The 12,617-nt window shown below is 33.8% G+C and overlaps 1 protein-coding gene across 1 annotated transcript in view; it reads left to right on the top strand.

Moving 5' to 3' along the window:
- LOC148944881 (methyl farnesoate epoxidase-like) overlaps nt 1-12,617 on the top strand; it is a 67,858-nt gene that overhangs the window by 40,906 nt on the left and 14,335 nt on the right. The window lies entirely within an intron of this gene.

Genomic DNA, 12,617 nt, shown 5'->3' on the forward strand with positions numbered 1-12,617 from the left:
AGCCCTTTTTGAAGTTTCTACGACAACGCGTTCTTTAAGAACCTATTATGCCCCCAGGGCAAAACGTACATTCCTTGCCCCGAGGGCTGTGGGGGTATTGTCATCCTCAAAGACATAATTTCCAGAACTTAAAACTACGTTGAATAAAATGGCTATCTCAAAATTTTGAGATAGGGCGTGAGAGGGGGTTAGTTGCCGTCCAATCACTCTCGACTATTAAAAAGGGCACTAGCGCTTTGAATGTCGAATCGAATGAGCCTTTTTTGAAATTTCTACGACAACGCCTCCTATAAAAACCTTATATTCCCCCAGGGCATAATTTACAACCCTTGCCCTGTATTCTGTTGGGGAGTGTCCTCCTTAAAAACATAATCTCTATCTAGAAATCAACTACGCTGAACCAAATAGCTGCCTCAAAATTTTGATTAGATGTGTTTCGGGAAATGGTGGGCGTGGAATGGGTGTTATTTGCCTTCTAATCACTTTTGACTATTAAAAAGGGCACAAGCCACTCCAATTTCCAATTGAATGAGCCCTTGTCGAAGGTTCTACGACAACTTCTTCGATATGAAATGCCCTGCTCTAAAGGAAAAAAAAATAATACATTGTGCCAACATCGTCCTTATATGCCCCGAGGGCATAACTTAAAACCCTTGCCCTGAGGGTTTTGGGGGAGTGTCCTTCTGAAAAATATATTTTCTATGTGGAAATCAACTACGCTGAACAAAATGGCTATCTCAAAATTTTGATTGGATGTGTTTGGGGGAATGATGGGCTTGGGGGGGGGGGGTAGTAGCCCTCCAATCCCTTTCGACTGTGAAAAGGGGCACTAGCCACTCAAATTTCCAATCGAATGAGCCCTTTTCGAAGTTTCTACGACAACTCCTTCGATACGAAGTGCCCTGTTCTAAAACCAAGAAAAAAAATAAAATAAATAATGCATTGTGCCATCATCGTTCTTCACTTAGGCAGCGCTATTGCGTCGCCTATGATTTGTTAAAAAAAGAACTTTCCGAAAAATAAGTTTATCAAAGAAAATTAAAGGCCATTTTAAACTTAAGCTCAGCAGATACAAATACATGTTAATACTCAAACTCAAAACGACCAGAAATTACTATTAAAGAAGAAATGAAACCCAAAACGAACAGAAATTAAATAAACAATCATAGCAAAAACATACAACAAGTAATAATATAAATGAATAAATAGATCTTAAAGCCAATAATGCTTATATTGAACATGAAAATCAAGCTTCAAACGAAAAAAAATATTTTGGTATTGAAGTATAATGAAACTTAAAACGAACAGAAATTAAATAAACAATCAATGCAAACAAACATACAATAGATATTAATGCAAATGAGTAAATAAATCCTAAAACAAGTGAAACTTAAACTGAATATGCAAATCAAGCTTGAAACGAACAAAAAGCCCTACAAACAAGATTTTGGGTATCGCCTCCTTATCTCACTGTAAAAGTCTAAAACCTACTGCGTCATTGGAGCTTTACTGAAAACCAATTTTATTACAAATATCTTTTGTACTTAATATTGAAAATAAACATTAAAATTATAGCAAAATTTTGAACTTATGAGCTTTCAGCAATTATAATCATTATACATCATATATCCAGTCTATTTTATTAGTTATTTCTAAAGTTGTTCAAGACCAATATAGTTTCACTACAAACAAGAATTTGGATACTGTCCCCTTCCTTAACTGTAAATAAAAACCAAAAGCCTGTTTGGTTTTTCAAAACTAATATCATTAGTTCTTTCCACAACTAATATCATTATATATCCAATATTCAATTTGATGTCGTTACACTTTCCAAGACTGTTCAAGCCTCACATAGTTTTCAGTAAAGTGCCAATGACACAGTAGGTTTTAGACTTTTACAGTGAGAGAAGGAGGCGATGCCCAAACTCTTATTTGTAGGGATGTTTGTTCGTTTCAAGTATGATTTGCATATTCAATTTTAGTTTCCCTTGTTTTAAGATTTATTTATTCATCTACATTAATATTTATTGTATGTTTGTTTGCATTGATTGTTTATTTAATTTCTGTTCTTTTTAAGTTTCATTTATACTTCAATAGTAAAATAATTTAGGAGTTGAAAAGTCTTGATTTCCATATTCAATCTAATCATTGCTCTCTTTAAGATCCATTTATTCATGTATATTATTACTTATTTTTTTTTCCTATTATGAGTGTATATATATTTTCTGTTCGTTTTCGATTTCATTCATTCTTTAATAGTAGTTTCTGGTCGTTTCGAGTTTGAATTTTAGAATGTATTTGTATCTGCTGAGCTTAATTTTAAAGTGTCCTTTTCCTGTCATTGAAAAACTTATTTTTCAGAAAGTTTTTTTTTAGTTAATGCTTATTCGTTTTTAATTGCAAAAAGTTTCAAGTTTTTAAAAATTCCTTATTTCAAAATCAAACTTAAAAAAAATCAAATGTTCATCAAAGTATCAAAACCGGTATCAAAGTAACAATGTCAAAGTGAAAAAAGTTTGCCCACTTTGACCTGAGCCTCCTTTGAAGTTTATACGACGACCCCTTTGATATGAAGTGCGTCTGGGAAAACAATGGAGCGTGAGGGGAGGGTAGCTGCCCCCCGATCACTTTTTACTCTTAAAAAGTAAATTACAACTTTCAATTTCCAATCAAATGAGCAATCATGTGCTACACCAATACCAACAATAGATTCATTTTGACACTGGATCTCGCCTAGCCCATGTCCACCGCTTCCATCAATCACGCTCAGTTTTTCTTTTCTATAGTGAACCCCTCATATTAAGCTCTGTGGATTATCGGCAGGGGTTCAGGATACAAATTTTTAATTATTTATTTCGAGGCCAATTTAAGACGCATATTGGAGTCACACTTTCACTTTACTTTTAAATACAAGATAGAAGCGAAAGATTTGATCTGTCAAAGTCTGACTGGCCAATTGGTGTAACTACTACGAGCCTTGCCGTAACAACAAACAGACCAAAACATACCCTACAAGCCCTAGTAAGAATGAAAGGCACATGGGCTCTCTCTCTCTCCTTGGGCCTTCACTGGCATGCTAGTCCACTTCCCTTTTTAGATGTTTCAAATTCCACACACATCAAATGAGTAGAGCCTATCACAGGTGCACGGTTGCTTAAGGCCGTGAATGGTTTATAACTCACGTTCAGACCAGTCTTTATTTGTTCCAGAATTGTCTTTGCTTTCATTAACCTATGGGATTTCACTAAGGAAAGAACCAATCTCATTTTATTTGTATTTTTTGAATAGTTTTACTAGTATGCATGTATTTCACAAGTTTTACCTAACATAGGGATACCATACAGATCTTATGGTAGAAGCTCCACTGTGCCGGATAAAGAATGTAAAGCCTCGAAACCCGTTAAGGCAGGTGGTATTTCTTCTGTTGAGCCCTAATGAAAGGTTACTACATGATATTTCGCTACATTTAAGTTGATTCTACTTGTAAATTTAAAACGACTTACATTTATTGATGACAGCTTTGCATGTATTTGGACATTTCTATTTGGTTGATGGTTCGGTTATACTGTTTTGTCCTAGGTAGTTGGATAGATGAGTAAGGTTAAAACCTCGTTCAAGTGCACATTTCTCTCAATTACTGGATTAGGATGACAGTCCTTTTATTCTTCTCTCTCTCTCATCTTTCTCCTTTTTTTCCTCGCCAAGTAATTACCTCTAAAACATTATATGAATCAAGGTTGGATCTAGTGCTGGTGGAGGAATCACCCAAAAATTCTTCCCCGACGGACCTTAACCCTGGTCCAGGTTTTACCTGATTGATGATTATTTGGCTAATTTATTACTTTTTAAGATGGTAGTATTAAGCAAAGGCTTTATTTAGGGTAGTTTTTTTTTTCAAGGGATGGTTCCTTTTATTTCTAATTAGTTAGAATAACCTTATTAGTTTTAGACTTTTGGCTTGGCTTCTGGAGATGTATTGTTCGATCATTTTGGACTTTGTATTGTTTGTCGTTTTAGTTTTATTTGATTTCTGATTTTATACTGATTAATAATGGTAATGATAATATTCAAAGGGGTCTGCCGAATATTAGTAAGTGCAATGGTCGTTGTTTTCTTTGCCAAGATTACTTCATCCCTCGAAGTTATGTTAAAAGCACTTTATATAATAAAAAGTTACAATGTTTATTAACTGGACATGTAAATTGTAAAACAACCAATATTATCTATTTACTAGAATGTAAAAATTGTCATTCACAATATGTGGGGAAACAATTAACAATATATATAAGAGATTTTCAGGACATAAAACTACAATTACCAGGAAAAAAACTAACAATTATCTAGTTCAACATTGTAATAATGGTACTTGCCCAGTATGTAATCTAACTATTACAATTTTAGGAAATTTGGACCTAGAAAACTTTACCAAAGAAGAGAAAAATAATAAATTACGCAGACGAGAAGATTATTGGATCCATGCTCTGGGTACTGCTTATCCTTTCGGGCTAAATGATCGAGTTGCGAAATACGGAGATATGTCCAATGTAGTCGCTAAATGTATATATGGTTTAACTGAGCACCCTTCCTTTAATTGCCCCACTAAACGTAAAAACCGATCAAGAGGACATAGGAAAAATAATAGAAAGAATTATTTAGATTTAAATGCATTTTTAACCAATTTATGTCAGATATTTGAGACTAATGGAATGGCTAGATTAGAAAAATCTTTAAATAAGCCATCAAGGAATGATTTAATAAAAGTATTTTGGATTCCAAAAAATAATACAATATGTAACTGGAAAACTAAACTAGTTTATGATACAGTTGGTAGTTTAGGTAAATCAAAATTTATTTCAAAGTATAATACGTCTGATAAAACTGTTAAAAAGGATAATATATTATATTTTTCTGTTAATTTTAGTGCTAAATAAATAGAAGATATTAATTTACCCGGAATCTCAACCTAGTGGAGGTGAAAACTGCCCTTCTGTGTAATTTGGCGTATGAATATAGTCAAATTTTAATATATGAATTTTCAAAAACGATTGGTCAAATGATTTTTAACTATAATTTAATACTTAAAAAACTTGACACGGAGAGTAATTGGAAACCATTTTGTAGTTGCGAGCAGTTTTTACCGTATGTGGATCTAACTTACGAACGTGTTATAACGGGGTATTTGTCCATTATAAAGCATCTTGATCTTCAAAATTTGATGAAAATGGGGGCTAAATTCCGTCTTTCCTAACACGTAAAGCCAGCAAGTATTCTTAGGGGATTAAAGAATGATTTAAATTTATTTATTGATAAATGGTGCAAGAAGGAGAAAATTACTAAAGAGAGATTTCAGAATTGGATGAGCTTGATTTTGACTAGTGCACGAAATAGCATATATAGAATTAATCCAAATAATTCTGAGATAAATTCAATATTTTATAATGCAAATAAGAAACAAGCAATTGCTAATATACAGAATGAATTTGTAATTGTATCAGTTGATAAGGCTAGTAATAATTTTGCCATAATTTGTCAGAAACTCTACTGTGATATTTTATCAAAAGAGTTACAAACAACAAATATATACGAAACGGCTCATATAGAGGAGAATAGTTTAATTGAAAACATAGAAGAAAGACTTTTGAAAAAAAATCAATATTAAAATTAATGATAATGATAAAAAGTTTTCCTTTCTTATATTGGACGGTAAAATTTCATAAAAATCCACCAAAACAACGTTTTATTGCTGGGGCAGCGAGGTGTCCAACCAGAATTGCGGCCACTGACCTATCTTTAATTTTAGGAGAAATTAGAAGTAAATTTAAAGCATATTACTCTAGAATTAAAAATTTTTTCTAACTTTAATCCATATTGGAGTGTTAATAATTCATTACAAGTGATAAATTGTTTGGCTATTGTTTCAAACAGTTCGTGGTAACGAACTGTAAGTAAGGAGCGACCCGGCTCAATGGTAACCGAAACTCTAGAAAACGGCATTTTGATACAAATAGATACATCAAAAGAATCACATTTTAATGCTGATTTCAAATATATAAGTTTCATTGAGTTTAATCCTACCTATCAAAAGTTAGGCGCCTGAGAAAATTTGGCTGATTTTCGATAAAAGGGGGAAAGACCCCCTAAAAGTTATAGAACCTTAATGAAAATCACACCATCATATTCCGCGTATCAGAACCCTACTGTAGAGGTTTCAAGCTCCCATCTACAAAAATGTGGAATTTTGCATTTTTTGCCAGAAGAAAGATCACGGGTGCGTGTTTATTTGTTTGTTTTTTTGTTTGTTTTTCCCAGGGGTGATCGTATCGACCCAGTTGTCCTAGAATATCGTCGGAGGGCTCATGGGAATGGAAATTGAAAGTTATAGTGCCCTTTTTAAGTGACCAAAAAAAGGAGGGCAACTAGGCCCCCTCCCACGCTCAGTTTTTTCCCAAAGTCACCTGATCAAAATTTTGAGATAGCCATTTTGTTCAGCATGTTCGAAAATATTACAAGTATGTCTTTTAGGATGACTTAATCCCCCTAAGTTCCTGGGGGGAGGGCTGAAAGTTATGAACTTTACCCAATGTCAACATATAGTATTGGTTATTTGGAAGTATACAGACCTTTTCAGGGGAGATTTTTTCCGGTAATGGGGGGGGGGGTCCGGGGTTATATGAGAGGATCTTTCCATGAAGGAAGTTTTCATGGGGGAAGGGACATTGCTATGAAGGGGACGCCAGACTTCCCAGCATTATTTAAAAAAAGATCATAAATTTAACATAAAAAAACAAGTATTTCAACTGCAACAGCAGCAACGTCGAAACTTTAAACGAACAGAAAATATTACATATATAATTGGGTTCACCCCGTAGTCAATGCCTCGCTCTTTAAGCCAAAGATTTTTTAGTACTTTCATAAGAGCTATTTATTCTAATTAACGGCCTTGGTGATTAACCGGTCATATCTAAAGAATTGGAACAAAATTTGCACTTTCACTTAAAGAGCAAGGTATTGAATAGGGGGCGAACCCCCTAATAAACGTATTAAAAATATATGAATATAGAAGTTCGTTACGTAAGTTAATTTGTAAGTTACGTATATTTATTACTAATAAAAACGTTCGTAAATAAAATTAAACAAGTTTCGACAAAGCCATTTAACTAAATAAAAGTAAATTAATATGAAAATTTTGTTTTATTTATTCATGTACGGTGAGCAAAGATCAAAACCTGCATTTATTCAAAAACATTCAAAAATTAAATAAAAAAAACAAGTTTTTTTAACTGAAAGTAAGGAGTGACATTAAAACTTAAAACGAACAGAAATTATTCTGTATATGAAAGAGACTGTCCACTCCTCAACGCCTCGCTCTTTACGCTAAAGTTTGACTCCGTCTCACAAATTTATTTTTTTAAACAATAAAAAACTTTAGCGTAAAGAGCGAGGCGTTGAGGAGGGTACACTCTCTTTAATATACAGAATAATTTCTGTTCGTTTTAAGTTTTAATGTCGCTCCTCACTTTCAGTTTAAAAAACTTGTTTTTTTTTATTTAATCTGCAAAAAGATTCGATTCACTTGATTTTACTACTCTGTATACAAATCTGTCACTTAATTTAGTAGTCGAAAAATTGAAAATGGTAATTAAGAATTGTTTTCTTTTGTCTAATATTGGATTTTTGAAAATTGATACTTTTAATAAAAAAGCTCGATAGACGAATTTCCTTAGAAGTATTATTAGTTCAAGATGTTATAGCTCGGATATGGTATGCGATTTATTGGAATTTGTTCTGCTCAATACTTTTATAAGATTTGATGGTAATTTATATAAACAAACTGTTGGCATTCCTTTGGGTGGGAATACTTGTCCATTTATAGCCAACTTTTTTTTAAGTCAATTAGAATATGAATATATGATAAATAAAAATAGCCCAAGCAATGTAAAATATATCCTTTCAAATAATAAAAGATATCTGGACGATCTCTTAGTAATAAATTGCGCGGAGTTGTTTGAGATTTCAAAACATATTTACCCACAAGAGTTAATTCTGGAGCCTAGTTATGGGACAGGACACTCTGACCATTCCTTAGATTTAAATATTAATATTTCAGATAATAATAAATCGGTTTTTGAAATATATAATAAAACGGATGATTTTAATTTTGAAGTAATTAATTTTCCATTCCTTGAAGGTAATATACATTCAAATATTACTTATTCAGCTTATTATTCCTAATTATTTAGGTATGCAAGAGTTTGCACTAATTACACAGATTTTAAAAATAGATGTAAAAAGCTTAGCGAAAAACTGATCTTAAGAGGTTTTTCTGCCAATAAAATTAGTTGGCAATTTAAAAAATATATCATGAACTTTTAGGTAAATATACAAAAATGATAAAGAAATACTGAATGATATTTTAATATAATTTCTCTTTCACTTTTCTTTTCGAATTTTGAATTTGTACATTGTTTTCAATCCAGATTGAAGGACTTTAAATCTATAGTTGTTCCAGTACCCCGCTAGCAATGGTCCTCCAAAAATAGAAAAAAGAGACACATCGGTGCCTCCGATGCAAAATGTATTTTGATCCGACACGCTTTTTTAGGGGTTTCCAAATATTTTTCAAAATTCTCCTTAATTGATTTTCAAAATAGCACTTTAATATTCAGGCTCATCGAGATAATGGTTATCAGTTCCTGAAACAAATAGATATGGCAGTTTATTTTCATATGTCAGTTTATTTATACGCGTTGTTTAATTTTGGGTTACTGTGGGCCGTGGTTAATCCTATAACAAGTTGCAGCTACCGCTGTAACATTGATTAACCTAAGAAAGGGTGGATCACTTTTTTGTGTGGGATATATATTTGGATCACGATATATATTTGTATAAAGACATACATTTCTGGTCCCTTTTGAATTTATTAACATTAAAATTTTTATTTGAAATATATTTTTGCGATTTAGAATTTTGAAAGACGTAAGATCCTGTTTTGCAAGAAACTTACAACAACAAAAATTTGTTTTCCATTATTACTACAGAGTGACTTGAACTAATCTTCCTTTTCAGGAGGAGAGTCCTCTCTCCCCTTTACTTTGGTAACTGTTAATAGAGGATTATTTTTAGTTTCGATCATATTATATATCTGGAAATTATCCATCAAATAAAAGAATCACCGTATAATAGAATCACATGAATATTACCTTAAACAGCATTTTAGGTAAAAGTAACAGCACTAAAATTAGTGGATTTGTGATATCTCAGGGACAGTTAAAAACACGAAGTTAAAACTTTTAGGGAACTTTAAAATAAATCAAAAGACACTATGTGTATCCACGTTGTCAAAATGGTGAATATGCAATGTCTGAGAATCGTCTAAGGGCAAGAAGTTAAAACTATCTGGGAATGGTAAGGGAGATATTGAAGCACATCAAAATACAAAATGTGTATCCAAGGTGACAAAAATGTGCATTTACAATATATCAGCAAAGAATATGGTTACTAAGATGATTTTTCGTGGGAATATTCAGGGGGACTATTTTTAACGATGGAAAATTTAGTGAAGGAGTAATATTGCCAATCAAATAAAAGGACTGCCTTAAAATAATTTTCTTATATTTCCTTAAGATTTTTAAAAGATATTGAAAATTAAATTTTCTTTTTGGTTTCGATAGGTTGTAACAACTCACTCTTTATGACTAAGTCGATATCTAATAACCAGTTTGCTGATTACGCTTGTCAACTTGCTACTGAAATAAGCTCCCACATACTATCACTTAGAAAACAAGGCTCAATATTTCATTGACCATGCATTTTTTTTTAGTCAGTAATCTTTGTGTTCTTCTCAAAAATTAAGATTCACGAATTTTTTTTCAGTCGAATTTTCTGTACTTACCACTATTTCAATTCAGTTCCGGCGTTGCTCTGGTGCCAAACATTTGCATTGTTGTTCAGGAAGAACCGCCATAAAGTGAAATTACTTCTGTTTAATGATCAAACATATAGATGCGGAAAAAAAAATAATAGTTAGCGCCAAAATTAAAGTTGAATTGTTAATAAGTATTGTCCCAACAAACCGTGAAACCTTTGTTAAACACATTTTTGAGAGTTTCTTGGCAAGTATTCGATACTAGGGTGGGGATATTACTGAATTAGACTCTCACTTGGATTGGATTACGAATCCAATCCAATTTATTTGCGGTAAACTTTATTTTCAAGTTGGCGTATCCTAGTATATCCCACTCCCCATTAAATATACCACCGATTATTCTCTAAGTTACCGTGTCTATTCATATATTTTGTATGTACTCTTGTCATAAGTGGCTTTTTATGAATTACTCATATTATTACTGTTGCCTATTGAAAGATGCCATTCTAGCTGCGTGTTTAGCACGTTAGACTTCGAGTAGTTTGTCCATGAGGACTGGGGTTTGAGTCCTGGTTTGGACTCAAACCCCACGTTAGACTTTGACGTTAGACTCACGTTAAACCCATGTTAGCACGTTAGACTTTGAGTAGTTTGTCCACGAGGACTGGGGTTTGAGTCTTGGTTTGGACTCAAACCCGACGTTAGACTTTGACGTTAGACCCACGTTAGCACGTTAGACTTTGAGTACTTTGTCCATGAGGACTGGGGTTTGAGTCCTGGTTTGGACTCAAACCCCACGTTCGACTTTGACGTTAGACTCACGTTAGACCCACGTTAGAACGTTAGACTTTGAGTAGTTAGACTTTGAGAACGTTAGACTTTGAGTCTAACGTGGGTCTAACCCCACGTTAGACTTCGACGTTAGACTCACGTTAGACCCATGTTAGAATGTTAGACTTTGAGTAGTTTGTCCATGAGGACTGGGGTTTGAGTCCTGGTTATTTGGTTTGGAACGGAGGTCAGTGGCGTGAATCTGTAGACTCAGCCAGAGTCGACCTAGCCCTAAATGGGTACCTGGAGAAATCTGCGGAAGGTAAACAGGAAGGATTTGCGAATACACAGGATAGCTGGTCCTCAGTGCTGCATTGCACTTCCTGGTTAAAGGGATATGAAAGGGATATCAGCACTGCCGGTAGGGACTTTAAAGTTCAATGCCGTATTTTTTACATTTTACCTTTAATTATTGAAAGGCTTTGCAATGGCAAAGCAGAATACGAAGTAAATAAGGAAAAGGAAGAACAGCAGTCTAAATTTGATACAACATAAGTGGCAAAAGAACAAAAAACAAAGAGGGAAAATTACAAAAAATATTACAAAACAAAAGAATTAATTTGTGATTTGCGCAGATAGGACCACTTATTACAACTTGGGTCAATCTTTTTATTATGTTTAACGATTTTTATATCAATGGTAGCATCAGGATCAGCAATTTTGATTTTATATTTTACATTTCGTTTTTTTTTACACTGGAGGGGTCGTGTTAGACACTAAGGGGATATACTGAGTATATATATATATATATATATATATATAACACACACACACACACACACACACACACACACACACACACACACACACACACACACACACACACACACACACACACACACACACACACACACACACACACACACACACACACACACACACACACACACACACACACACACACACACACACACACACACACACACACACACACACACACACACACACACACACACACACACACACACACACACACACACACACACACACACACACACACACACACACACACACACACACACACACACACACACACACACACACACACACACACACACACACACACACACACACACACACACACACACACACACACACACACACACACACACACACACACACACACACACACACACACACACACACACACACACACACACACACACACACACACACACACACACACACACACACACACACACACACACACACACACACACACACACACACACACACACACACACACACACACACACACACACACACACACACACACACACACACACACACACACACACACACACACACACACACACACACACACACACACACACACACACACACACACACACACACACACACACACACACACACACACACACACACACACACACACACACACACACACACACACACACACACACACACACACACACACACACACACACACACACACACACACACACACACACACACACACACACACACACACACACACACACACACACACACACACACACACACACACACACACACACACACACACACACACACACACACACACACACACACACACACACACACACACACACACACACACACACACACACACACACACACACACACACACACACACACACATATATATATATATATATATATATATATATATATATATATATATATATATATATATATATATATATATATATATATATATATATATATATATATATATATATATATATATATATATATATATATATATATATATATATATATATATATATATATATATATATATATATATATATATATATATATATATATATATATATATATATATATATATATATATATATATATATTTATGCTATAAAGTGAAATTACTTCTGTTTAATGATAGCATGTAACTGAACGA

Source organism: Artemia sp. Qi Xiang Cuo, chromosome 13 (genome assembly GCF_049724085.1).
Source record: "Artemia sp. Qi Xiang Cuo chromosome 13, ASM4972408v1, whole genome shotgun sequence".
Lineage (NCBI taxonomy): Eukaryota > Metazoa > Arthropoda > Branchiopoda > Anostraca > Artemiidae > Artemia > Artemia sp. Qi Xiang Cuo.